The sequence below is a fragment of the Heliangelus exortis genome, chromosome 2 (genome assembly GCF_036169615.1).
Source record: "Heliangelus exortis chromosome 2, bHelExo1.hap1, whole genome shotgun sequence".
Lineage (NCBI taxonomy): Eukaryota > Metazoa > Chordata > Aves > Apodiformes > Trochilidae > Heliangelus > Heliangelus exortis.
Window position 1 is genome coordinate 37765229 of NC_092423.1, and position 26903 is coordinate 37792131.

Genomic DNA, 26903 nt, shown 5'->3' on the forward strand with positions numbered 1-26903 from the left:
TATTTTGTTGAGCTTTTTCAGTTTCCTTTTACAAGGCCTTTAGGGGGTATACTCATACAATAACAGTTGAACTTGAAAATACAACCCCTTTAATCAATTTGGAGAAAGGACTGCAAAAGAACTGATTCATTATTACTGGATTTGCAATCATTCCAACTGTGCACTCTGAGGTAGGTAATTCAGCTTCAGGAAAAATGTACAGATTTTTTGCTTTAAAGTGAAGGCTGGGCTAGATATTTAAGTGGAAAACTTATCTACCATATTGGTCTTATTTTATTGATTAACAACTGAAGAAAAAGTAGACCAGAAACTCTGTTTTTAACTTCTGATCAGCTTTTATATTATCAAATATGATTTCTCCATTAGCTCAATTGCACTGAGTTATAACTTTTAAGTCCTTACATTTTGTCAGAAAAATAATTCCAAATCCACACAGGAGGATAAGCATCTGCTCAAATATAACGTTCTGAAAAGTAGACAGTAAGAATAACTGTGCCCCCATTTGCTCCTGCCAAATGTCACTGAAAAAAGTCTGAAATCACTGGTACAAGCATATCACTGATCTTATGATGACATAGCAGCAGGTGGAGAGGCAGAGAAAAGACAGAGAAGAGAAGACATGCTTTACACAGATCAACTTTTCTGCTGCCACTACCACAGGACTGGAAATCACTTGGAAAAAAACTTCTGTTTGGAATGAACCAGTTCAGATTTTAATTATAACAGAATGAAATAATGTAAGTCTTAAGCATCAGATGCTACATTTCTTTCTGCTGTTTTCAGTGTGAATGACTTCCTTGTGTTTGGAGAACTGAACAAGGAAGAATCAAGGTAGATCCTCCAAGTATCCTCACAGCCTCTCTCCCCACTACAAAAGCAACCCTGTTCACAAAGTCCTTGACTGCCTCTTCAGTGTTTGAGAGATTTAAGAGCAGAAGCATGAAAACGTCACAACCTTCTTTTACAGCTGATGTGACATGCAAATGCTCGTATACAAACCCACCTTATATGTGTAAATCCATTTATACATTTCAAGACATCCACAGGTATATTCCTACACTTGACTAATGAAATTGTAGCCTTTCTCCATTTCCTAATAGAAGGTACCTGGATTGTATAGAATTTAGGAGACAAATTCCTGTTCTCAGTCATCATTTACATCATTTCAACTACAGGCAGAGTCTGGTTTGGTGGCTTTTTTCCATTTACGTCAAAATGCACAAAACTGGGGGGTTCTTCCTTCATTTGATATTCAATAAAACACTCTTAAGCAGCACTTGCCTACACAGGGTCTGTGGGATTGTCTCACAGGACATAATAGTGGCCTGCATTTAAGCCAAGGAACACAAGTTCTCCTCAGCTTGGACTATTTCCACCAGGCTTGATCCAGCTAAGGGCTGCACACCCTTTCTGCCTGAAAAAACAGCACGACTCTTGGTCTGTCAGGAGCCTGATAACACTGCAACAAATTGGCCGGGGCTGACCTAGCACAGATTACAGGAATTTGAGGACGCTTTGCTTCCATGTGTGCTGTGGGCAGACCTCTCCTGCTGCATTCCCTGTGGTGCTGAAGCTAGGAATCAAAGTCCTATGTCTTGACAAACCTCCCTTGGGAGGCCAAGCTACACAGATTACTTCACATCTCTATACATAACTATTTAAGGGTGTAGCTTCCTCTCCTCCCTGAGTATCTGCCATAGGAGACTAATTCCTCGGGGGGAGGGGGGGGGGGGGGGGGGGGGCAGAATAAGAGAATTTGTCATCCTCTTTTAAGAGGAAAGAATGACATATATGAAGAAGAAACATATTATGCCTACAGTAGGGTCAACCTGAAGTTAAAGAGTCCAAAGACAAATGGGGGGGGTAAATTAGAAGCAACTGGGATTTGCACAAAGAAGTAACTTTGCAAAGGAAACAATTTATACAAAGGGTTTCCTTTAAATATACTGTATCATCTACACAAAGACAGACTTAGCTTATTTCACTGCCACATGTATAAACAATGGTGAACTGGATACACAGTCGTTAGCAAAGTTAATCATTGCTCTAAGCTAAATAAAGTGTAGCTCAGTGAAGTTCAAGGTCACTGCCACATTCTGAAGACAACTGCTTGCTTTCACACTCCTCAGGAGTTTCACTGTTAACAGCACTTGAGTTCCCTTAGTAGAAGTGAACTGATAGCTCAAATTGTCACTGCAAGTTTTGCAGTCTCTGCAGGGAAATATATTTAATCACTAAGTGAAAGCATGCAATTTCTAATAACCATACAGAAGTATAGGATCATTTACCTTCATTCATATAATATAGAGATATTTGAAATGGATATCTCTACAGACAATGGTTTCCACCAAGGAAATTCCTGAAGTTGTTTAAACAATTGCCCTAATGGAGTTGCAAGACAAGAGGGCACGGTCTTAAATTGTGCTGGGGGAGGCTGGACACTAGAAAGCAAGCATTGGAATGGGCTGCCCCGGGAAGTGGTGGATTCTCCATCCCTGGAGATATTTAAAAAGAGACTGGATGTGGCACTCAGTGCCATGGTCTGGTAACTGCAGCGGTAGTGGAGCAAGGGTTGGACTTGATGATCTCTGAGGTCCCTTCCAACCCAGCCAATTCTATAAAAAAAAAATGTTTACTTTCCAGTTAAGTAGCTAGCATCAAAATAGAGAACTCAAGCAAGGCAGCATTCAGCATCTTGCCTTTTTTTTTTTTTTTTTTTTTTTTTTTTTTTTTTTTTTTCTTTTTTTTTTTCTTTTTTTTTTTTTTCTTCTTCTTTCTTTTTTTATGTTATACATAACTCAACAAATAACTGTTTAACTGTTTTAAAATGCAACTCAAGTGAAAGGAAATTGCAAATAGGAGTATCAGAAGACTGCAGAGGGTGCAAAAAAGTAAATGGTGCTGCACGATGATACTTGAAGTTCAGCACAAGTTGTTAATACTGAGAAAAACAAAGGAAATGCAGAATTAGGCTGATTGGGCTCATAAAAAAAATAAAATAAAAAAAAAAAGGAACTGTGATTCTAAAAGGTACCAAGAGATACATCCTGAGTTGGTAAGTCTTAGTACCCATGTACAAAGCCTCACATGGACTGGAAAAAAGACTGAAATTCTGGAGAAAAACAACTGGTTAAAGCAGTCTGGACAAAGGAAAGCAGCAAAAGAACTCCAGTATCTGCATCCTGCAGCCATACTGGCCTTTGCAGCTCCTGGTACAGCTTGTTCAGAGCAAGCTCAGGTATCCCCACACAGCACTACTGTTAACTCAGTGTAAACTCATGATCACTTGATCCAAGACTATTTTGTACAATCTGCTTTTGCATGTTTTCCTTCCTACTTAGTCATTTCAAGGCTAAAAAAGGCTTTCATTCTGCACTGAATGCCCTTTTGAGCCCCTCATCTCTCACTCATACAGCATGGTACAGAGATGGTCTCCACCTACGCTGTCAATTTACAAATTTAGGGTCTAATCCATCTCTTATTGATTTTTATGCTAAGCATTCTTTTGTTTTCAGTGGAACTGAGTTCTTTAGGATATAATTCTGTAAAACACTCAAGCAAATACAAGCTGCAATAACATAAGCAACATTGCTAATGTGTGATAACCTGTTTGCACTCACACAGTTGATCACTGAAACAACTTTCTCTCCAAATCTGGGGCAGAATTTGATAAATATCTTTTTGCAGTGATTCATGCATCCCCAAGAGAATCAAACATTCCCTGTGAAAATAAGCTACTAAACAAATGCCCTGTTTTCCTGGTTTGCCTTTTCTGCTCTTTCTGTGTCTACTCAACTAACATAGCAGATCCATAGGTCTTATGCAGATAAGATGTTATTTCTTGCCTTCAACAAAAGTGTAACTGACTGGGATAAAAGCCTCAAACTTGCCAGGACTGTCACACATCCATTCAGCAATGTTGCTGCTAGTACAGTTTCCACTGCAGAGAGTGATGCCAGTTAGGGAAGAAATAATATAATACCTTTCAAACAAGAGGATACAAAGGAGGAACAAAAGTCCTAAGACCTCCCTTATGGTCCACTACCATATTCCACTCTCCGCTCTCTCTCTCTTTTTTTTTTTGGTTTTTTTTTGTTGTTGTTGTTGTTGCTTATAGTGGAAGAGAATAAAATATGATACAGTAACAACTACAAAAAGTTAAATGAAAGAGCAGACCTGCATATAGCTCCTGAAAGGGAACAACAAAAGGGGTTACTATCTCTAAACCCATTCATTCACTTCGTTCATCTAGAAAGAAAGATTTTGCCCCTATCTGATGAATCAAGCAGAAGCACTGTTATTTCGAGCCATTGCTTTAATTTATCAAGGCAGACATAGCAACTGCCAACCCTGTAAACAAAGGATACAGCATATCCATTACATAGAAGCTGCCATGCAGACACAGGAGAGCAGTCTCTGTTAAGAGCAGCGTCGAGATTGAACAAGTGCTTTCATGCTGAATTTTCGGTTCTTATGTTTAGTGAACTTTAGCTTGTAGACTCCTTTGGTCCAATTTTCCCCTGCTTTTCACTTGATATTATCATTTACACTGGAGTTAGAGAATAGCTGGTTTGTTGCTCTCCTCTGCCTGGGCTGGCTACTAAAAAATGATACCATTCTCCTCCTTTATCTATCTATTCATAATGATGGTGAAAGGTGACACAGGGTCCATGCAAAGAAGAACGAGGCTCCCCATGCATGATTTTATTGAAAAAAGGGTATTTCTGGTCATCCAAATGAAAACCATTTCAGCTGATGCATGAATTACCAAGGCATAAAAACACACTTTTCATACCTTCTGAAAATTCTTTAGTTGTTACACATTCAAAGCAATCCAAAGGCAGCTTTACAACTGGCATGGATGTAACACCGAATTGAGTCATTGAATCATAGAACTGGCTGGGTTGGAAGGGACCTCAGAGATCATCAAGTCCAACCCTTGATCCACTACCGCTGCAGTTACCAGACCATGGCACTGAGTGCCACATCCAGTCTCTTTTTAAATATCTCCAGGGATGGAGAATCCACCACTTCCCGGGGCAGCCCATTCCAATGTCTGATCACCCTCTCAGTAAAGAAATTCTTTCTAATGTCCAACCTAAACCTCCCCCGGCACAACTTGAGACCGTGCCCTCTTGTCTTGCTGAGAGTTGCCTGGGAAAAGAGACCAACCCCCACCTGGCTACAACCTCCTTTCAGGGAGTTGTAGAGAGTGATGAGGTCTCCTCTGAGCCTCCTCTTCTCCAGGCTGAACAGCCCCAGCTCCCTCAGCCTCTCCTCATAGGATCTGTGTTCGAATCCCTTCACCAGCCTGGTTGCCCTCCTTTGGACCTGCTCCAGGACCTCGATATCCTTCCTGAACTGAGGGGCCCAGAACTGGACACAGGACTCGAGGTGTGGCCTCACCAGCGCTGAGTACAGGGGCAGAATCACTTCCTTGGACCTGCTGGCCACGCTGTTCCTGATACAGGCCAGGATGCCATTGGCCTTCTTGGCTACCTGGGTGTACTGTTGGCTCATGTTCAGTCCACTCCGTGATACCAAGAAGTCAAACTGAAGTATGCATATTTAAGATAATACATGGTTTTTTTATAAAAATACACTCTCTCTCTAATTTGGAAGCCCCAAGGACATTTTTTCTTCTTGCAAACCTAGCACTGTTTACATCAATATTCGTCCTGGGCAGAACGACCACAGATGAAAAAGCACCCGAGAAGTTCCATCAAGGTTTTGCTACTAGAGCAAATTTTCAGAAAGCTTCTGTGCTTCTAAGAAAGTAACTAATTTTTGTAAGGGCATGGACTACTTGAGGAGGTTCTGTAAGAACAGTGGCAAAGGCATTTCAGAAAGCTATACCTCAAAGCTGCACAGCAGTCCCTAGTAATTCAGTGTGAGTATCAAAGACTTCTAGATTAAAGATTTTACTGGATATTATAGTTGATTATTTTATTTATTTAGATATTACTTTTAAGTATACTTTAAATAAGCTATGAATTTTCATTCTGACACAACAGAGCCTAGCATAATTTTCCCAAAGCAGCTACCTGCCTCAGCTTTTCCTCTATGATCTCACTTATTAGCCTTAAAAATGAATGGCATAAAACACACACATAATCATGCAGAAAATGCTCACACACATCCAGGATCAGTAACTTAAGGAAGTCAAGCATAAGGGAGCTGAGCTGGCCCAGTCTCATCTCCTTTTAATAACTGAACAGAACTTTTCCCAGTCCCTGAGCACAGACAAGAATAGCTTCCATAGAAGCAGATTCTTCTGAAAAAAATAAAGTAATTCTTATAGGTGAGTTATCACTAACAAACATACAAAGAAATTTAAAACAAATCCTCTCACTCCTCTATTTCTCTTCAGAGTATTGTATTTTAAATGTCAATATTAAGTTAATATTTTATATAAGTTAATATTTATTTTATATACAGAAGAGTAAATAATGTTATTAAATTTTAAGACTTTTAGATCTTCAAATGTGAAACATTTTTCTATTTGTTATGACTAAGATATTGTTTTCATTTCAAGGTCTTCTTTTGAGAGAACATTAGATTTCCCAAAATACAGAGCTTATCAACCAAACCCCCTCTATTTCTTTTAAGTATAAAGAGCATCTATTAGCAACCTATGCTCTGTTAAGTTATTCAACAGACACTGCTGACTTTAATGGTTACATGTTACTGACATGTAACTGGGTTTTGTTACATGTTTTTTGTTACAACCCCATACTGCTGGGTTTTGATTAGCTGTTTAAAAATAAAAAACTAATATTTTCTGCAAATTCAGATTTAGTAGTTATTACATACACAATCCCAGAACAGTCTTTCCTGGTGTGTGAAGTAAAAGAAATTTCCTTTTGGAGAAACTGATGGAGAGAGAGAGAAAAAAAAAATAACTATGGAATTGCTTTGTATGATACTTTATGATTCAAAATATACAGCTATATGTTGCTCTTTCCATGACAGTGCAATTATAGAATCAGAATCTCAAGTGCATCCCAATCATTTTTGGGCACAGATCCAAACTAGTGATGTCTTGAACATTGTACCTAATAAATTAAGTTTTGCATCTGACACTATGCAGCCAAAGTCTGTATACAAAGCTGATCAAATTATTTATACACGCCTCTGTAAAATTTAATAGAATTTTTATCCTTGATTTTTTTTAAAACCAAGTTTCACACTTATACTACAAACTGGTACAGGTATATGCACTTCTGTGGAATTCTGACTGCCACTTAACCTACTGGAGCCATGATCTTTACAAGATACTGTAGATAATACTTAGAAGTGTTTAATACCAAGGTCACCCAAACATCAAGAGGTTGCATGTTGGATGCTAAGACCCACTCCTTTCCAGGATTAAAAAAATGTCTTTAGATGGAGAAGAATCAACACCCAGATCTCTTCTAAAGGAGATGCATCAACTCCCAGATAATTTCTTTCTGGTTATGAGTCTAGCCCCCATTTTGTCACCATCACCTACAGTGAAACATCCAAAGCATTCTATCAGTGAAACAAAACACACTTACTCAGTCCCCTTTAAGGGTTCCACACTGAGCTCCTTGGATATTACCTTGTACCTGGAAGCTGACAACTGAAGGCAAAGCAGACTCTAATCTTTTGACTTGAGCAACATCCTTCAGGAGCCCTGGGGGTGGCAGCAGTGTCTGCACCGCCTCCACATTCCAGCCGGAACAGTGTTTTGGGTCACAGGTCCACTCAGTGAAGAGGAACCATCCTCACGCACACATACCTAGCAAGCACCCCGGCTTGGACTGCCATCACAGAATAATGGTGTATTTCCTGATCATCTTCTCCTAGGCTTGTCTTTCAGTACAAAGGATGCCAACTGAAATCTTTAAACAATGTATATACAAACAGAAGATGTTAAACAATTTATCAGGAGTTTGCGATGGATATATAGATGGAGAAACTGAAAATACTGATTGTATCAGGAAGCAGTTCAACAACTCTGTTCATGCAGTGTGCACGATAACAGGCATCACTGTTACCACAATTTCAGCAATATTACACTGCCTGGATCAACAGAAGCACTAGCAATTTATAGCCCATAAATCCAGACTGTACCAAGAACATTCTGTCTTGAAATCACCAACCTTCATCTTGCATCTCAGGGTCTTCTAAATCAGATTTTGCTACTTTTCAGAAATCTCGCTTAGTAATACTCCACTTTCATATATATATATAAAAGAAAAAAAAAAAAAAAAAAAAAGCCAAATGTGTCTTTCCTATTCCAAGAAAAACCCAGACTTCTTGAACAAGGCAAACACACCCTTCCTCTCCGCCTCCTCCCTGCACAGGCAGAGGCACGGACTGCCACAGAACTTACCGCTGCAATGGCTTTGCCAGCTCCAAGCGTATCCTAAGAATAATAACAAATCCATCTCTTGCTACCCTCTGCCGGTACCTTCCCCTGTCGTTCTGTATCAGATTTTAGTCCTGTTTTTGCACAGCTTAATTGTTATTATTATTATTATTATTAAATAATAAACCTTTGAAGCTTCTTTCTCTCCAGCACTCCCCCTGCCATGGGTACAAAACCATTCCAGCACACGGTAATTTTGACTAAGCCCCCCTTTCCCCAGCTGACCTACTCCAGCACATCTACTTCAAGGGCAAAACCAAACCAAAGCAAAGCAAAGCAAAGCAAAACAAAACAAAACAAAACAAAACAAAACAAAACAAAACAAACCTAGCGAAAAAGTTCTCCCTTATCCATCACCGCCCGCAGACAGCCCGTTTGCCTTTACTTGGCGAAAGAGAAGAGCAGCACCACGCAAAACCTCTACCTAACATGCAGCCACGTTTCCTCCACAGCTGTGAGTAACCACATCCCGAAGGCTCGGGTATCCCGGTCACTCCCTGCCCTCCCGACCGCTGACCGGGGCCGGGCTCTGCCCGGGGGGACGTGGGGGAGCGGGGCGGGGGTTACCAGCAGCCCCTCAGCAAGTTTGTCCTCGGAGTTGCCTCAGCCCCCGCAGCTCGGGCCTTCGGACCGCCTCGCCCACCGCAGCCCTGGACCCAGCGATGCGGGCAGGCGGCCGCCTCGCCCTCGGTCCCCCCCCCCCCCTCTCCGAGCCTCCGGCCGACCGGAGCGGCGAAGCGGAACGGACGGAGGCACCGAGCACCCCCCCACCCCTCTGCGCCCTATCTGAGCCCACCTGCTCGGCGGCCGGTGCCGGTCCCGGTGCCGTGGGGGCCGGGGCGGCGCGGCGGGCTCCTCCCCGGGCAGAGGGCGCCAGGTACGGCGGCCGCCCGCCTCCCCTCAGGGGGGTGGGTGTTGGCTGGGGGGCGGAGGGAAGGAGCCGGGGGGGGGGGGTGCGTGTGGAATATTAAGATCTTAAGAGGAAAAAAAGCCATCCCAGCCTTGAGTAGGGAATAATTTTTTTTTTTTAATTGTTTGTTTTTTTTTTTTTAAAGTACTAATTTAACACACGCACACACCGCCCCGACCGACAAGGGAGCGCGGGGGGCAGGTGAGCACCGGCCGGACCCGGGCGCCAGCAGCCCCACAGCACCGGGTGCCAACGTCCCTCGACGGCCCCGGGTCTGGCGGCTGCCCAGGCACACACGGGGAGCACGGCAGCTTTCGTGTGAGGGTGAAGTCCAGCTGCAGCCTGGCTCACCCTCCCACAAGCAGGCGCCTCGGCACAGCCGGTTATTTTTAAAAGCCCACGTGGAAGTCAAAATGCTGCCCTGCGGCAGGGAGGAACGATGCCCTTACCCCATCTCCCTGCCAAAAGACATCCACCTGCTGAACCGCTCCTGCCTGGCAGCCTCTGGAAGGGTCTGTGCTTGGAGCTGCCTGGGTGCTCTCGTTTTTCCTCCTCGTGCCCCAGATTGTGCTATGAAAGCACATGCAAAAAGAAACACTCATGTTTTCTTCTGGGTTGCTTTCAGGTCAGTTTGCAGGAGGAAATGTTATGGCCTTGCCCTAAGGAAGCCTTCCTTGTTTCTGCCAGAGAGAGGAAGTTGCTGCTGAGAGGCCTCCTAGCCAGCTGGAGAAACAAAGTACCCTCATTTTGTCATGTAGCAAACTGAGGATGCTGATGAATAACTTAATATCACATTGCAGGTTCTTCTCAGCGACCTTGGGATGCTGTTTTCAAGTGGCTCATAGGTGGGCCCCTCTTCTGTGGATTTCTCTGGGAAACCTATTTTGTTGTAGAAATATCAAATTGGCTTTTTCATTGCCCTACTTGATTATAAAGTTGTCTAGGGAAATCGGTGTTGCTTGGGTCTGGATGGTGGCTATATCAGCCTCTCAGACTGGTGGAAAGTGACAAAATGGCTGTGTTATCTCTGCTCATCAGGGCAGGGGCACAAAAAATCCATGCTCTAGAACTCTGTCCTGTCTGTCTAAGAGTGCGAGTTTGGTTTAATATTCTGAAAAGCATCCTCTTGATCTCTTGTCAGGTTAAATAATTTTCAGTCTCAAGTATCTGCCCCAGTTGCTGCCACAGCAGTCAGGGAACTCTAAACCTATTTCCAGCTGGTCACTAGTTTGAACTTTGAAGCACAAAACAAAGCCAAGAGTGCTATAGGTAATGCTCCAGAAAAATAAAAATGGAAACATTTACTTTAATATATATGTATATATATACACACATATATATACTTCCACACTTGAAAATAGCTTTTGTTATTCATGCAGAGTAATCCCAGCTGAGATATGATGTAGATTGCTAATGTTGAAAAGGACTTTGGCCACCTTTTGGTTTCAATCAAAAAGGAACCTAAGAGGAACAAGCTGCAAGACTGCAGGGAAAAAATTGGTTTAGTCCTGATCCTATGACTTCTTTTTTTCCCCACTTTCTTCCATTTCCCAGTGAGGTCCATGTAATGACAGTAGAATTTGTACAGTGCAACAGTGACCATTGCCACCTGTGCAGTTGGTTAGAAAACTTATTCACTGGTCTAGTCTGAAACAATCAATTTTACCCTTGTTACATATGGTGGGGTGGACATTTAATATGGTGAGGTACATAACACTTGCCTCTTGGCTAGTGGTGGCTGGTTAGAGAAACCTGTTGCACATTATGTTGAGTCCTGTGGGGCTGCATACCTAGGAATAATAACACTCTCCTCTTTCTATTTTTTTCTTTGAGAGGCATAGGTGAAAAGGAAAGAAGTTCTCCCTTTCCAGTACTGAATCAGGACAGTCTGTACTTGGGGAGCACAGAGTAATAGTAGAAAAGGCCAAAGACTTCTGTACAAACTTTAAGGAGCTTTGTGAAAGTGAGTGCACTGAAACACCTATTTTTTCTGGTTCTCCACATGAAATCATCCTCTTCCTTCCCCTCACAGCTGACTCCAAAATAGCAATGGAAATAGCAATGGAGCAGGGGCAAAACCAATCCTAAATTATTATATAAGATGTGCCTACTCTGGGTTTCTTTATCTACCAATTTAAGATTATTTTAAGTGTTTTAAAACCAGAAAACTTGCCTCGAACATATTTATAGCTAACACTGCTGTGTATTACAAATCACAGCCATAAATGCAAGTTTATTTTTCATCTACATATTATGTTGTGTACTTAAGCTAAATTTTTACTCATGATAAATATATTTCAACATGGATCAAACTATATATATCAACTTGTTCAGACAAGAAGACCCTCTGCATCTCTTCTAGACTCAGGCCACTGGTGCAGTGTTCTCTGTTGTTCCTTGGTACCATGTTCCAAGCAACTGCAAAGCTTATTTTGAGTTCAGCCACAGGTGGGAAACATGTCCCTCAGGCTGAACTGGGAAGTACTTTCTAGTGAGCAACATAGCAGCCCCATTGTGTCATCTTTTTATTCCAGCACATACAGCTGCCCTACTGGCTATTCCTACTGATGTAGGAACATTTCCTTCCTTTGCTGTATCATGCACAGCTAAATCCCAGTTCGTAGCTTTAGCCTTGATAACCTACATGAGAAATTTTGCATTCTACTCTATCTGGTCCTAACCCTTCTGTGGAAAGCCAAAATTAATTTGGAGCCTATAATTTCTAAGAGATTACAAATGTGTCCTCTGACAAGAGTACAAATGAATGGTAAGATAAACCTAACTTAAGGTAGAAGGAAGCAGAATAGCTGCCCTCTAAAGTGAAAAGCTACAAACATTAAACACAGAAGAGATGTGAATGGCCTGCTGTGACCTGCCATAGCATCTTATAGGTGAATGACCCTTCGTAGTGAGATAAATTTCATTTTGATTCATCTGTTTTTGCTATAAACAAATGAAAAGAGAATTTAAATTAAAAATATGCACATTACTTAATGGAAGATTTCTCCCAGTCATGACTTGTTTGATACAGTGATGATTATTCTTAGCAAATATATCATTGACTGTTTCTTCTTTAAAATTATCTTTCTGCATTAAGATCACGTTCATGACATTGTCATATTCAAGATTCCTCAAAATCCCACACAAAAAAGCGACAAATACCTGAAATAAATGAAACAATTAAAGAGGAGATAGAGGGTGCTCCAAACAGAGGAAGAAGAACCAAATCTGCTTGGTGTTTTGCTACTGATTTTGAGTAGAACAATCTGGGATGTTCACTGGCATGTGAAGTACAGAAGTACTTAGAAAAAAAGGTACCTATAAGTTCTTATAGTTATTATAATATATATAGATACTATATATATTATAGTATATATAGTATATATTTACTATAATATAAAGGTAATATGTGGTTTTCCCTTCAGACACTATAAGAAAAACCTAAAAATCTTCAGGGCCTTACAACCTTTTTACCTTTGTATTTCGAATGAGAAGCACATGTAAAGATTTCTGATCACCACCGAATATAAAAAAAAAATATTTAACTTTAACATAAAAAAAAAAAATTACTTTAAACTTTTGCCAAGGCTAAATACATGTCAGAAATTATTAAGTGGTTTGTATTTGTCATTACTTATCTATGCACTTTAAAGACACAGCAAAAATACCTCTAGGTTGAGGCATTTGTGCATAATGTAAGAAATAATTTTTATATAAAAAGCATGAAACTTAAAAGTTTAAGAGCAGAAATCAAAAAAGGTTCTTGCTTTTAGCATTGCTTCTGAATAGCTTTCAACACTTGAAAATTCTTTTACAATAATAGTCTCAGACACTGTGTGATGACTTTCTTAGCTCTAATTCCACAACTAGCAGAGATATTCCCATGGAGGAGCAGAGATACTCCCATATTTTTGTCTCCAGTTATTGATATTTTCTTTATTGTCTGTGCAGATTCTGTGCTTTCCATAGATAGTTAATAATAACTCAAAAATTTAATTTTGCTCAAATATATTTTGTGCTCAAATATATTATAAATGTGACCGAGTTGCTTTGGTACAGAACAACAGAGCCATGTTTACAAATGCAGTTTAGATGCAACACTGAGGAGAGCTGTAGAAAAATAATTAGTAGAAATGATTTCCCTAGAGAGGAATTTTAGTGTTTACTTTCTTCCTGCACTTTTAATGGAAATCCTAAACTTTTACACCTGTTATTGTTGAGCATGATGTTTGCCGAGTTCATTGGAAACAACATCTAAGTACTTCAGGCTCATAGTAAAAAATTGTATTATTGTATTGCTTCTTGGTTCTTGCTTCAGTTTGTGCTGTGGGATGTCTTTAAAAGTATCTCTTAGTAAAAAAAAAAAAAAAAAAAGCTTTGAAAGCTTTGGATTTTCTTCAGTGCTTGGTTCTGCCACTCATTTTCTGCATGACCTCTGTGAGAGTACTTAATCACTCTTAATAGCATGAGTGGAACAAGAATGTATTCATTAGTATTTGTGAGGCTGCCAGATACTATGCTGCTGCAAGCATTTACAGTACCTTAAAAAAATCAAAATTGCAATATGTGGCCTGTTAATGTTTATCCAGTTACTGAACAGCTTAAAAAAAAAACAAAAAACAAGAGGCAGACCTACCATTTGCTCTTCATTGTTATTGAATATGAAAGGAATTTTTCCATTTTAAAGATGTAGAATTAGGCAGTAGATGAAATACCATTAGCAGGCCTCTGAAGAAAATAATGTGCTGAAAGCATGCCTGGTGCTAGTCTGCAATTAGGGTGAAAAGTGAAATATGGCAAGAATCAGAATGCCATTTTCAAATCTGTTTTCAGAGTATAACCTTTTAATCCCCACCAGGGGGAGTGTACTGAGATAATAATTAGTAGGCACAAATAATGTGTTTGGAGAGGATGGTTTCTTTTGCCACTTTCTTGAAATAGAAAGGTAATTTGTGAGCAATTTTTTCCCCTCTGAAATTCCTTTTGCTTCAGCTATCACATTATAGCAAAGAAGCAGCATGAGTGTTTTCCTGCATCCTGGGTTTTGTACATATTGTTTTGAACACTTCTTTTTTTAAGCATTGCTGCCAAGTACAGGATTTAGCTCAGAGTTTGCTTAGAACAGGATGCTGAGCAGCAAAAGAAAGTCTCCTACATCATGGAGCCCAGGTAGCCTCTGCTGTTCCTGGCAGTAACTCAGGCATAACATATTATTCTCAGCAAATTACTGTACTTCCCTTAGTCTTTGGACTGCACCACTTCTTTATCTTGTTCACCACCAGTCAGACCTGAAATACTGTTCAACTCTGCAGTCCTTAAAATAAAGCTCATATAGATGGCCCAGTCCATGTTGGTGCATAGCAGGAGGTTGGAGATGGGCAGGCAGCAGGTCCCATGATTTGTTTGTGTAAGAAGATCAGCAGCTTTAGCACGTGTATGTATTATTGTAAATCCTTCAGATTTTCTTTGAAATAATAATTTGGCCCTTTGTGTCTAAAGAAATATATAGCCTCATTTGAAACTGAGATTTAAACCTACTGCTAGTAAATGCCTGTTCAGCTTTTTAGCACTTAACAGTAAAATCTGACACATTTTATGGTCTGCTGCATATGAAAAATATTCATGAAATTCCTGTTGGAACAAATGGGCTCACATATATTCTTTACAAGTGGTGTATCAACATTTTTATAGGTGTTTAAAGGCATTTATTTCTCTCTGAAATACAGTTGATATCCATCCCAGCCCATGAGAGCACTTAAAGTACTTTAGACTCATTGTAGGGATCTGAAGAATGGAGTGCCCTCTGCTGTGCTATATGCAGAAAGGAGTTTCGATCGAATTGTCAAAGGGGAAAGATTACACTTGAAGAACTATCATCAAATTCCCTGTTGATATTCTCAGCAGCTGGTACTGGTAATCACTGTCTGGTTTTGGCCGAAGCGACGCTATCATTTTCAGTCATTCAATGAGATAAAATTCAATAATAATTTATTATCATGAACTACTACTAAGTGGAGAACTGCTTCTCAGTCCATATGGAGCAAATGATACAGGTTATGGTGTGACATTCAGGTATTATTACTTGCTACAGTAATGCAGGGATGAAAAAGATTGTAATGGATAATTTCCGGAGGGATGCCTGGTGAAGGGGAAATAAATGAGAATTCGAGAGTAGAGCACACACCTTGTAAGTGGAAAAATAGTAATTGCAGGCCTGGAGGAGGAGGGGATTTTACAGCTAAGGAAGAATACAGCGTTGGGAGGCTGTTGCCTCCCAATGAGTGCTGGGCAGCTCATTGGAAAGGAGGCTCTGCTGGAGGGAGAGTGTCACAGGGGTGAAGAGAGCAGGAGAAACACCAGAGTGCAGAAATGTTGTTGGACTGGAGTATCAAGCAGATAGGACATCTTTAGATATTCCTGGGAGGAACTCAGGTGGTTTCCCTTGTATTTATGTGGTTGCTGAAGGCACTAGGCTGGAGATAGCTATTGAGAAGAAGTTTGTGGGGTGAGGCAGTCAGATCAGCAGATGGAGGGAAAGGACAGCTTCTGTCTGTTATATTCATTGCTTACTTTTCTTGCTCTGTAGCTGTGTCTCTTTCAGACTGGACTTTCAAAGTACAGATCTAGTAGGAAAGTAGAAATGAGGAAATACAGCAAATGTCTATGACCAAAATACTTCTCTCTCCCACACCATTCCTGAGCTCACCTCTGCTGTAGAAGGCACAGGAAGCAGGGAGATCACTACAGAATAGTGGATTGCATGGGTTTTTTCCCATCAAAACCTTTGGAAAATCTTCAGAAAAGGTGTTCAAGGCCTCAAACGTGTGTCAGGAGCAGTGCACCTTTTTCTGAATTTTTTATCTCACTACATCTTTTTGCAGTATAAAACTTGACAACATATTGGCAATAAGCATCAAAAGAGGAGGATTGGATTCTCCTGTTCATTCTCTTTGTCATGTAATCTTTTTATATTTCCTTTTTCTTTTTTCTCCTTATTCTTTAACCTTTATTTCTTTTCTATTTATTGCAAACTGACATGATAATTTCTGGGAGTTGGTGGTGTTCCCATAGAAACAGCCTTGATTTGATGATATCACTGCAGGTTGCTGCTGTTATTCTGCTACGTTCTAATTAAAATAAAATCTCCCTAGATAAATTGCATTTAAATCTTCAGACGTTTTTCTAGGTAATTGGACTAGCATAATCATTTTTCTTTTGACCACGTCTGTGCAGGGGCCAAAAGACTTATGTTGATCAAGACACCATTCTTTTTGAAGCAGTCTTTTTTCTCACTTCTCCAGCTTTCATAAAACCCAAGTGGGCTTTTATAGCTAATAATAGTAGTTATAAGTGGCTTTAAGTGATTTGTGAAATAAGAGCTGTAACTATTACGTGCCACTGAGGAGCTGCTACTTTTGCTCAACATTTAATACTTTGCAATAACAACTGTTTTTGTTTTAGGATCTCAATACATTTTCTGTTATTATAACTTTAAGTGATAATGAAATCTGCATTAAAATCCAGATGTGTAAGTATCTGGCATAACACTCTCCAGAGGAGGAGTTCAATTGCCTTGCAGTAACTATCCTGAAAGTGTTTTAAAAGTCGTGGCGTGCCAAAACCACTCTTTTTTGTCCTCTTGTTTTCATCCACTTTCCCTGTAGGGCATAGAAAAGGCTTAATTGCAAGCTAGTCTTTTCTAGATGCTGAGATGAAAATAAAATTGAGGGTTATTTCTAGTTGTGAAATGAATGATGTTTGAGAATGGAAGGGCAGGCAGAACATGGTTACTGAAGCAGCGGGATTGCTTTGAGTTAGTGGGATTTTAAGAGAGATTCAGTGCAATTATTGATGTAGACAAAGATGCCTCACCCTCCCTGCTAAGTGAAAACTACTGCTGTGAGATTTGCTACCATCCTGTTTAAGGAGACAAAAACCTAAGAAAATAACACAGCTCTCATTCTCTGATTTCTCCACCTGTGGCAACCGAACCCACATATTCACAAGCATTAGTACTTCTTAGTAAAAGGCAACATGGTTAACACAGAAACTTTCATCCCTCCGTAGGAAAAATAAGATAAATAAGTCTTTTGCAGCAGTGATGGTAATTTAGGAAAAGGTAGAGGTCCTACAGGTGGAAAACCTAGGGCCAGAATTTGGGGCAAGACCTTTTTTTCCACTTTTCTATTATGAACTTGCCATCAAATTCCCTTTCCGTAGATGCTATTTTTGTGCTTTGACATTTGTTTTTGATCATAAATTTATCAATTCACCACATTAATCTTCAGATTATAATAACAAAGAAAATTTACCTGAACCTGAGGTAAAATGGGCCAAAGCTGGATGCATTCTTAGAAACTACTGAGAGATGAAATGATCACTTTTTTATTCTGAGGCTGGAGTGTGCCTTTTATGGCAGGATCAGAGAAGGCTGTCTGAAGATCCTAGATACTGCAACAGTAAAAAAAAATGGGATTATTTGTTCCCTTAGATGGTATTTAAGTATCCATGCCTGCCCAATCAGCTCATCTTTTAAGTATGGCGTGCACTCCAGCTCAAAAGCTAAATGAAAAAATAGACATGACAAACCCAAATGAAATAATTTCTACTAGAATTGAGAAGGTTAGCAAAGACCCACCGTGCAGAGGAACAGCTCAGCATGAATCAGGCTGATTATTCTGGTGTTTAGCACGAGAGAGCTGCAGAACAGGAAAGTCTTCCCCTGAAGGTGCCCAGGCAGCCTGCAATCCCCTTTCCCTCTAGAAAACTCTGCAGCAGGGCAGGTGCCAAACTCCACAGGTGCTCTGCAGCAGCAAACCTTGGGCAGCACCTCTCAGCAGCTGAATTAATCTCAATACAAAGGACAGAATGACCCCCACAGAAAACGAGGCACGGGCCAACACCTCTGGGTTGAGCTGGGCCACCAAGTTTACCTCAGCTGACTGGAAAGTCACTCACAAAACACACTTCAAATGTTTCCTGGCAACAAGGTCAAAATGTCTTTGCCAGTTATGCCATTTGCTTTTTACTCAGCAGGCAGCTACTTTGTCTTGACAGCTATTTTCTGCCTTTTCTTTCCCTTCTAATATTCTCCAGTGTATTGAACACCACCCCCTTCTCCACCTAGGGGACAGTTTTCGGGTTCTTACTAAAAAAGGAGAAATTTTGATTTTTTGTAGAATTTGCTGAAATCAGAGGTTTCACACTGAGTTCTTACCACTGCCACCACTTCCAATGAAATAAGTTATCTTTCACAGATCTTTTTCTCTGCTAATCTTGAGTACTAAACTACTTTTCTTTCATTATGATTTATAAGATTCATCCTTTATTTCACTGTTTTCTAGTATTTTCCATTTTTTAGTTTGTTATTTGAAGTAAAGACAGAAAACCATCCTTTTGGTTTGACTAGAAAGCCTTACCTTTTTAATTTTCAGTTCACAAATATCCTGTGAATTAAACCCAACTTTTTCCTTCTTAGGCAGTGGTACATTTCTTTGTGAGTTTTGATAAAAGTATGTACACATTAGAATAAAATAAGAATTACTGGGTGTCCTGGGTTAGTGCAGTGCTGCTTTGTAAGCAGGGGGGCACAGGGGTGGCTCCTGTGAGAAGCTGCTGGAAGCTCCCCTGGTTCTAGTGCTGGTCCCAGGAGCTGTGTTGAGGAGGGGGAGAGGAAAGTCAGACTTCAGGAAAGTCAGACTTGTTGCTGCCATAGGAATGGGTGAGGATGACAACTACTTGTTCTGAAATGGCTCATTCCCTGTCCAAAGCAACAGCCTTGACTTGATTTTGAGGCTCCAGCTTCAAAAAAGCAGGGAGCAGGACCACAGATGTCTGCTGCCCATGTAGCTCTCACTGTCCCTGTTCCTTGCAGTCGACCTATGTACATATTCAGCTTTCACTCTGGGGACAGAAAGCCAATTCAGATTCTTTCTTTGCCTGATTTGGATCAAGGAATGATATTGAGGTCTCATATTTTAGGAGAGCACTTTGGTCATTGACTCAGGGGGTATTTGAACATCTGCTCTCAACACTGTCCATTTTGTCCATCAGAGCTGGCCCTGGAACTCATAGACAGCTGTCTTGAAAAGCACTGTTGCTGGTTCTCTGGCCCAAATGTTTGAGGTTTATCCACAAGTCTGGGAAAGACTCAGAAAGCAGTCATGTTTAGGGCCATGTTTTTAGCACTAAACCTGGATATAGTTCCTGGTTCCAGAGCATGGAATTGTTCTTGATTCTCACCAAACCGATATTTTTCTAGTCTTTTTTTTTCACCCATTCAGCACACAACTGAAATTTATGTTTAGCTTTATGTTATTTTACAATAATATAATTTCACATAATTATCTCACACCCTTACTGTAGCAGCTCCCTTTCTCATATATTACAGTACTGCAAGGTTCAGGTGTTGAAGATATTTGAACGGTATTCAAATTCTGTTTCCTTTGCCTAGTTTTTCAAGTTCCACATATTTTTTAAATGAAATTTCTCCAATCTGTGTTTCTGCAGCCTTAGGGCCCATGCACCTGACTGAGGCATGAGAGCTTAAGTAGTAACTACCTATCAGCCAAGCCATGGCAACTATCCTGTGTTCAGGCTTAGCCCACAGCAAATGTGATGTAATGTGAGCAATCTTAAGCCTCTTTCATGATGAACTTATCTCTCTCTATTTCCTGGGAGGCTGCTGGGTATTACTATTCCAGTTGCACTGATTTGTCCATTTGGGCTCTCTGTCCCCTATCCTCTAAGTAATTTAATCACCTCCTGCTATAGATACAGCCTTTGAAATCTTTCCTTTTTTATTTCATTTTAATTGGCTGCTGCAGCAGATACCTTATCATACTTTGCCCTTACCTGGGAGTCTGTAGCAAATATTACAGGTTGGTCAGAGGAAGGTTTTCAGTACAGAGGAAAGAAAGCAGAAGAGCAGATGCAAACAAGTCTGTACACAGAGACAGCCAATCCTGTTCTAAATGAATGCCTCCTGGATAGCAGACCTCTCATCTTACCTGACTGCTGATGCATGAGACTCCAAAGGTCTGGCCAAAAGAGGGAAGTGCAATGGATGCACCCAAGAGCATGGGGCCCCCCAACAAATGTGAGGTTGGGGTGTGTGGCTGCTGCCTGGGAGTGATGTTGGTGCAGCCCTTCTGTGGTTATGGGACAATTCTCAGAGGCACTGCCAGGGCTGCAGACTGTGGGTCAGGTGCATTTGTATTGCAAATGCCAGAGATGCTGACTTTGCAGGGAGGCACAGGTTAATGCAATGCAAAAAGGGCTTGGAAAAAAGCAGGTCTAATTATTACAGTTGTGCAACTGAAGTAAAGAGGTGAGTGTGACAGCTAAGGGCTCAGATACCAGCCAGACAAACGAGCAGAATGTGTGTAGTCTACCCAGGGACTAAAAATGGTCAATGAAAGTTACCTGTGGCATTGCATCTCCAAAGTCCAGCTACAGCACTAAAAGAAATATAACCAGAGCTGAGTACCCATAATTGCTGAGGCCTGGAGCTTGTGAGTCTCCTTAGAGTTGGAGTTAAATACACAACTGTTTAGAAACTGCATGATAAAAGATAATACCCAGCAATATGCTACAAGATACAAGGAATTAAATACATGTAAACAAAAGAGACGTGCAGATTGAGGGTTATGGGATTCAGGTAGCTGGATAACTGACCACTGTTTGATTGACAGTAACCCACTGCTCTTTGTTATCCTATCTTGATAAAGTAAGGCTAGTGATAAATCTGGTGTCAAGTTAAGCTCTATGGTTGAGCAAGGGAATTTGGGTCCTGGAAGAAAAAGGATTTGAAATCAATTTAGGAGCAGCTTAGCAGCTGCACCCTGGATAGCCAGGGACAGAAGTAAGGAATATTTTGGGGGAGCAGGCAGTGCAGGGGAATCTGTAAGAAGAATTCAGTTGAGACCACTCTGGTCTCATGGCATGAAGCACAAAAGATCTGAAACAAATGAACAAAGGTGGATTTGAATAAATGTTTTCTTATGCACATTTTCAGCTTTTGGGGGCTTTGACTTAACCTGCCTACCTCCACACACAGGTGGAACTAAAGTAATCCTGACATACAAGCTTCACTAGAGAACAACTCATCCTTCTTTCCAGTAATGAGCTAAATATGGACCGAAAAGATCACATTTTTGTGAGGATCGTATTTTTGCATCTCAGGGTCTTCCCTGCGGTTAATAACTCTAGGAATATTCTTCCCTCATAGCTTGTGTAATGAAATGCAGCAGTTATTTAGTAGCCTACTGTGAAATGAAGAATGAGACCACCTGTCAATGGCTGGTGGAGTTGGGTGCAGGAAAATTGTCCTGACAAGTCACCAGGAGGCTGCCACACGTTCAGAAGAGATTAGTGCAATCATGAGACACCTACAAAATCTGCCCTGAATGTCTGCAGTCAGGTGATTACTTTCTATAAGGGGTTTTATCTCTTTGACAGGTTGTTCATTGCAGCAATGGGTCTGTGAAGAGAAGACAGTTGGCCCACTTCACTGTTTCATTACTTTAACATTAATGAAGTTGTATTAACACATTACAATCAAGGGGATTGCACAGATTGAATGGAAAAAACCCCATGCAATGCCTTAGACCTGTAAACAGTTCTTTATATTCTGAGAAATTTGTTAAAATTTTGACTTTGTCCATCATACTCACCTACACAGAGAAATAAAATCTGTGCCTGATATGTTATATTTCCATTGGATTATAGGAATATGTGAAAAGAAAAAGAGTTTCTTTCGACATAAATGTGATTGTCATTGTTGTAGCAAAATATACACACACCCAAACACAGGAGGGTGCTGGTAAAGAAAGCTGATCCTTGTTTTCTGCTGTAGTCTCTCAACATGGCTTAAGCTGACAAAAGGATTAATAACCTTGTCACATCACAGAGGTTAGAAAACACAAAACTGACACTACTCCTACTGCAGTGACTGTAGAAATGAGAATAAAGGCAAAGAAACAAAGAGATAATTTGGTGTTGTTCATATTTATTCATTAAACCAGTAGAAGTTCAAACACATCAGATCATTGCTCAACCCTCTGGCCAAATTTCTTCTGCTTTGAGGCAGCCAGGATTGGCTGAATCAAAGTGCAAACCTGTGGTGATGTGTGATAAAGATCTCATCTGTGCTGATCCACATTTTCAGCTCATGGCTATGATGCTGTAACTCCAGCTCAAACTGCAGCAGCACATAGATCCTTGAGGTCTGTTTCCCTCAAGGTCCCTGGTTCATTCCTCAATCTATCAGCCAAGGCAGCAGCCTGCACATGAATTTCATTGCAAAAAAAGGAAATTGTATGTGAGATCTTGAGAAGATAGCCCAATAAATATGATTAGATAACACCACATCCTCGGTGGTCAGCATCAGTGTCTTTTGACACGTGTTGTCCAAGCAGTGCAACTTTGAATGGTACCTTCACCAAGTAAAGTTTTTATGCTAAGCAAGAAATTGCAAGTGTGATCAATTTGGAGGCACAATTATTATGATATTCACAAAGGAGGCAGTTTGGCCCACCAACAGCTACATGAGTAGAACAGAGATACTGAGGTACTCTGTGTGTTTGTTCCCTATTGCCACACATTCTACCTCTTGTTTTTGTACTGTTTAAGCTCTGTCAACTTAAACCCAAACACAATTAACATGCTAAACATTATCCTTCTAAACTAAGGCTGACCTTGTCCCTTGAGTTTAGAATTTATTCCCAACTGTTGTTTATTTGACAAAGGCCACTGTCACAATCCAATATGATCCTCCTCAGTCTGTGTGCACCCATGAGAGCTGGAGACTTACACCTCCCACACTCTTCAGGACTGCATCCTGCCCACTACACAATAAATTTCAACTTCATCCTGTTCCTTTAGGCAACAGGAAGCAGGAAAAATACAGGTCTGGCATTCCTCTCAGGTCTTAAACAAACACACACCTAGCCGCATGGTTTTATGAACTTGTTCCAGCTATGAGTAAGAGTTATATAAATGCATGCATGATAAAGCACTTGGTATTTAATTTCTCTCTCAATATCTTCAGGTCATGAATTGTACATGCTGTAACAGGGCGACTGTGACACTGGTAGTGGCCACATCCTGAGCACAGGCTCCCCTGATACAAATGGGGTGGCTGGAGCTGGAGGTTGCTTTCAGGTGTGACTTAAGATGCAATTGCCAGAACTGGCCTTAAGCATGCAATCTGTCTCAAAAGATAAAGTTATTTTGGAAAGCATCAATCTCTATGCAATCTCTCCCCTGAAAGGGCTTGGTTCTTGCTGCTCAACATGAAGTCTGTCGGTATCAGCAGTCTGGAGAAAGGTCTTTGCTGAACTCAAGCTCAGCTTCCTAAGGCAAAGTTATCTGTGTTGGATCACTGGCCCAAAACGGGGTACAATGTAGTTGCAGGAGGCTCTTTATTCCAGAGAATGAGGGAAAAGTCATCTTGTGTATGCATCTGTTTTTCTGTTTTGGAGCTGACTGCATTAGGTGGTGTACATGGTTGGCCACATCACAATGAATTACCACCATGAACCTTTCATGGATCGCTGGAGACACAAAAGACCTTCTTTGTTTCAGTGCCCAGAAAGAAGTTGTTCTTTGCCATTTTTACTTTTCAGTGAATAGATCATCTGCAACCAGAGACTTGCCCCCCACCTCGTGAGTGACATTATAAAAAACTGGGATAAACAGGAGAGGATTAATGATTATGTAAGCATCGCATTTCACAAAGGGCAGGATCTCAAATGCTTTTGTTTGGTGACATATTGCAGGCTGCAGAAGTTCTGTCTGAAATTACTTCTTGTGAAGTCCAGGAACACGGGAGGGACACACCACAGGCCAGGAGCTGGCTACCTCTGATTCTGGGATTCTATAGCTGCACCTAAACCCAGATTTCCTGCACACCATGTTTTCTTTCTGCATAGCTGGCTTGCATGAGCAGTAAATAATGTGAAACCAGAGGAGGCCTTCTGATTGTGGAGCCTTCCAATGACACTGTGGAGCAGAGTCAAGCTGGTCTGAAAATACTATTTAAAGATGAATTTGTTTTAAATAAGTTGCTAGTTATATTCCCAACTGTTTGTTTATTCAGAATAATCAATGATCCTATGATTTCTATTGTAAAATACTGAATTTTAAAAAAAATTGCAAGCAAATAAGAATGCATAAAAGTAATTGCAGAGTCATATTAAGTAGATTAAACACATTGACCACCATAGAGACGTAGCACTTGAAGTTCTTGTTCTTGCCTGTTTTAGTACTTTGAAGTTTGTTTGTTTGGTTGGTTTTGTTTTGTTTTGCTTTTTGTTCTGTTTTTTAATAAATCCAGAACTTTCAAGTGATAGTTTTTGGTAAGCTCATGCAGTAAATAAAACCAAACCAGACTACTATCCTATCCCAGGATCACAGAATCGCAGAATTTCAGAATCGCAGTATCACAGAACCACAGAATGGTTGAGGTCTGCAGCCAGTTCTCCTGGCACTGAGATCCAGCAAACTCACTAGGCAACCCATGCCAGAGCTCAGTCACCCTCACAGTGAAGGTTGTACTAGCTGATACTTAAGGTCCCTCCCAACCTAAACCATTCTTTGGTTCTACAAATATATTCAAAGGTAGGTTTGATGGGACTTTGAGCAACCTGATCTTGTGAAAGTTGTCCCTGGCCATGGTAGGGTTGTGGGCTGTACTAAACGATCTTTAAAGGTCCCTTCCAACCTAAACAGTTCTATGATACTGTGAAATGTTTAGGTTGGACATTAGAAAGAATTTCTTTACTGAGAGGGTGATCAGGCATTGGAATGGGCTGCCCCGGGAAGTGGTGGATTCTCTGTCCCTGGAGATATTTAAAAAGAGACTGGATGTGGCACTCAGTGCCATGGTCTGGTAACTGCAGCGGTAGTGGATCAAGGGTTGGACTTGATGATCTCTGAGGTCCCTTCCAACCCAGCCATTTCTATGATTCTATGATTCTATGATAAGGTGTTACTTGATGTTCAGACAGAGCCTCCTGTGCCTTAGTTTGTGCCCTTTGCCTCTGGCCCTGCACTGGACACTGCTGAAAAGATCTCAGTCATCTTTATATCCTCCATCTATTTGTACACATGGATGAGAAAACCCCCTGGGCCTTCCTCTTCTCCAGGCTGCCCAGTTGCAGCTTTCTCAGCCTTTTCCCATAGGAGAGATCCTCTAATCCAGGGTACTGTTGGGGTTTTTTTCTGCAAGGGCACACTGCTGACTGATGTCCAACTTGTTGTCCAGGGCCCCCCGTGAGTAATCCTGTTGCCATCTCAGTCATGCAGCTTGCAATTAATGTTTATTACTCTAAACAATTTGTGACTAAATAATAGAACACTATTTTGTGAGAGACAGCTATTTGAAACTGACCCAGCTAAAGGAGTAGAAGTTTTAATGCAATCATTTCTATTGAGTTTTCTGAATGTTGATAAGTCAGAGTTGTACAGGTAGTTCTTGTCCTCACAATAACCAGCGTTCAAATAGTAAGTTACCTACTTAGAGCTGTTTCTTTTACAGCAGAGCATGGTAGTGAAAGCTATTTCATCTGCATTTCAAATGGTTTACCTCCTTGACCAATCACCCCTAAACTAATAAAAACCCCGGTTTGATTGCATGATCCCTAATATTTGCTTTGCATGTGTTATTATAGCGATAATCTGATCTGTGCCATCATTTCTGGGTGTTACTGTACACCCTGCCTCAGCCTACGGGAGCTGAAAAATGGCATTAATTCTCTTTTACCACTGGGGGGCGATCTCTTAAAAATTATGAATGCTAAAAGTATCTTGCCCGATCTTTCAATTTTTTTGTAACTAAAGGAAAACTCAGAGACAAGAGTGCAATACTTCTGGATTGCGGTGGCAAAGGGGGTCTGACAACAACATTAAAAAGTCTGCTTTCTAAGAACAGGACATCCCAGCAGATCTGGCTACAACTGAAAACAATCCCATCCTTTTATAATGTCACTTGTGCCTGCAGAGTTTATTATGACTTCTCAGAAGAAGAAAAGTCCTTTTTACAAAGCCAGATGTAACTCACAGCTTTGGAGAAATGCTTTACGTATGAATCCTCTGTGACTGACTAATGCTGCTGTGCCTGTTATTTACCATTTTTCTCTGCATTCAACAGTCAGAGTAGCTGCTTAAAATATTCTTTTATTATTGTCCAGATTTAGGAAGTCACCAGGAAGACTTTACCTCCAACAATGGTGTATGAAGTGCAGTTCTGCAGATCACTGCTTTATCATGTCCTCAGACGTGAAGGTGGAGAATGAGAGCAACAAGAAAGGCAAAAATAGAGAAACACTTACAAGAAACATAGCAATTAGAGTTTCCAATATACTGAGTATATGCTGAGTTGTGTTGTCTACAGAGAGAATTTCTAAACCGTTATATCACTGAGACTTAAAATACCACTGTCTGGATAGAGGAATAACTGAATACTCAAAGTTCTCCTAAGTAGTTTAACTAGCAAGCTTTTCAAACGAGGTACGTATAAGTTAGATACAAAACTACCATCCAGCCTTCTATCCCCAGAGAAGTAATGTCTCAGGTTTGAGGACAAATTATACCTCA

At 40.7% G+C, this 26903-nt stretch overlaps 2 protein-coding genes and 1 long non-coding RNA gene across 7 annotated transcripts in view; 1 reads left to right on the plus strand and 2 right to left on the minus strand.

Moving 5' to 3' along the window:
* The window catches only part of WIPF3 (WAS/WASL interacting protein family member 3), a 38853-nt gene extending 29544 nt beyond the window's left edge, over positions 1-9309 (minus strand). Inside the window, exon 1 of one of the 2 annotated variants that reach the window (XM_071735608.1) lies at positions 9192-9309. The gene's annotated coding sequence lies outside the window, so the exon portion shown is untranslated. Of the gene's footprint in view, positions 1-8722; positions 9072-9191 lie in introns of those variants that run through there. The other variant, XM_071735609.1, reaches the window with a different exon arrangement.
* PLEKHA8 (pleckstrin homology domain containing A8) overlaps positions 1-26903 on the minus strand; it is a 171851-nt gene that overhangs the window by 120005 nt on the left and 24943 nt on the right. The window lies entirely within an intron of this gene.
* LOC139792386 (uncharacterized) lies at positions 9531-25825 on the plus strand. 4 transcript variants are annotated; one of them, XR_011724239.1, is made up of 7 exons: positions 9531-9817; positions 9931-10041; positions 11141-11268; positions 23356-23468; positions 23789-23972; positions 24086-25056; positions 25294-25825. It is a non-coding gene; the product is annotated as an uncharacterized lncRNA (long non-coding RNA). The 4 variants fall into 4 exon arrangements; XR_011724237.1 differs by having other exon boundaries at positions 23789-25056; XR_011724240.1 differs by having other exon boundaries at positions 11147-11268; positions 23789-25056.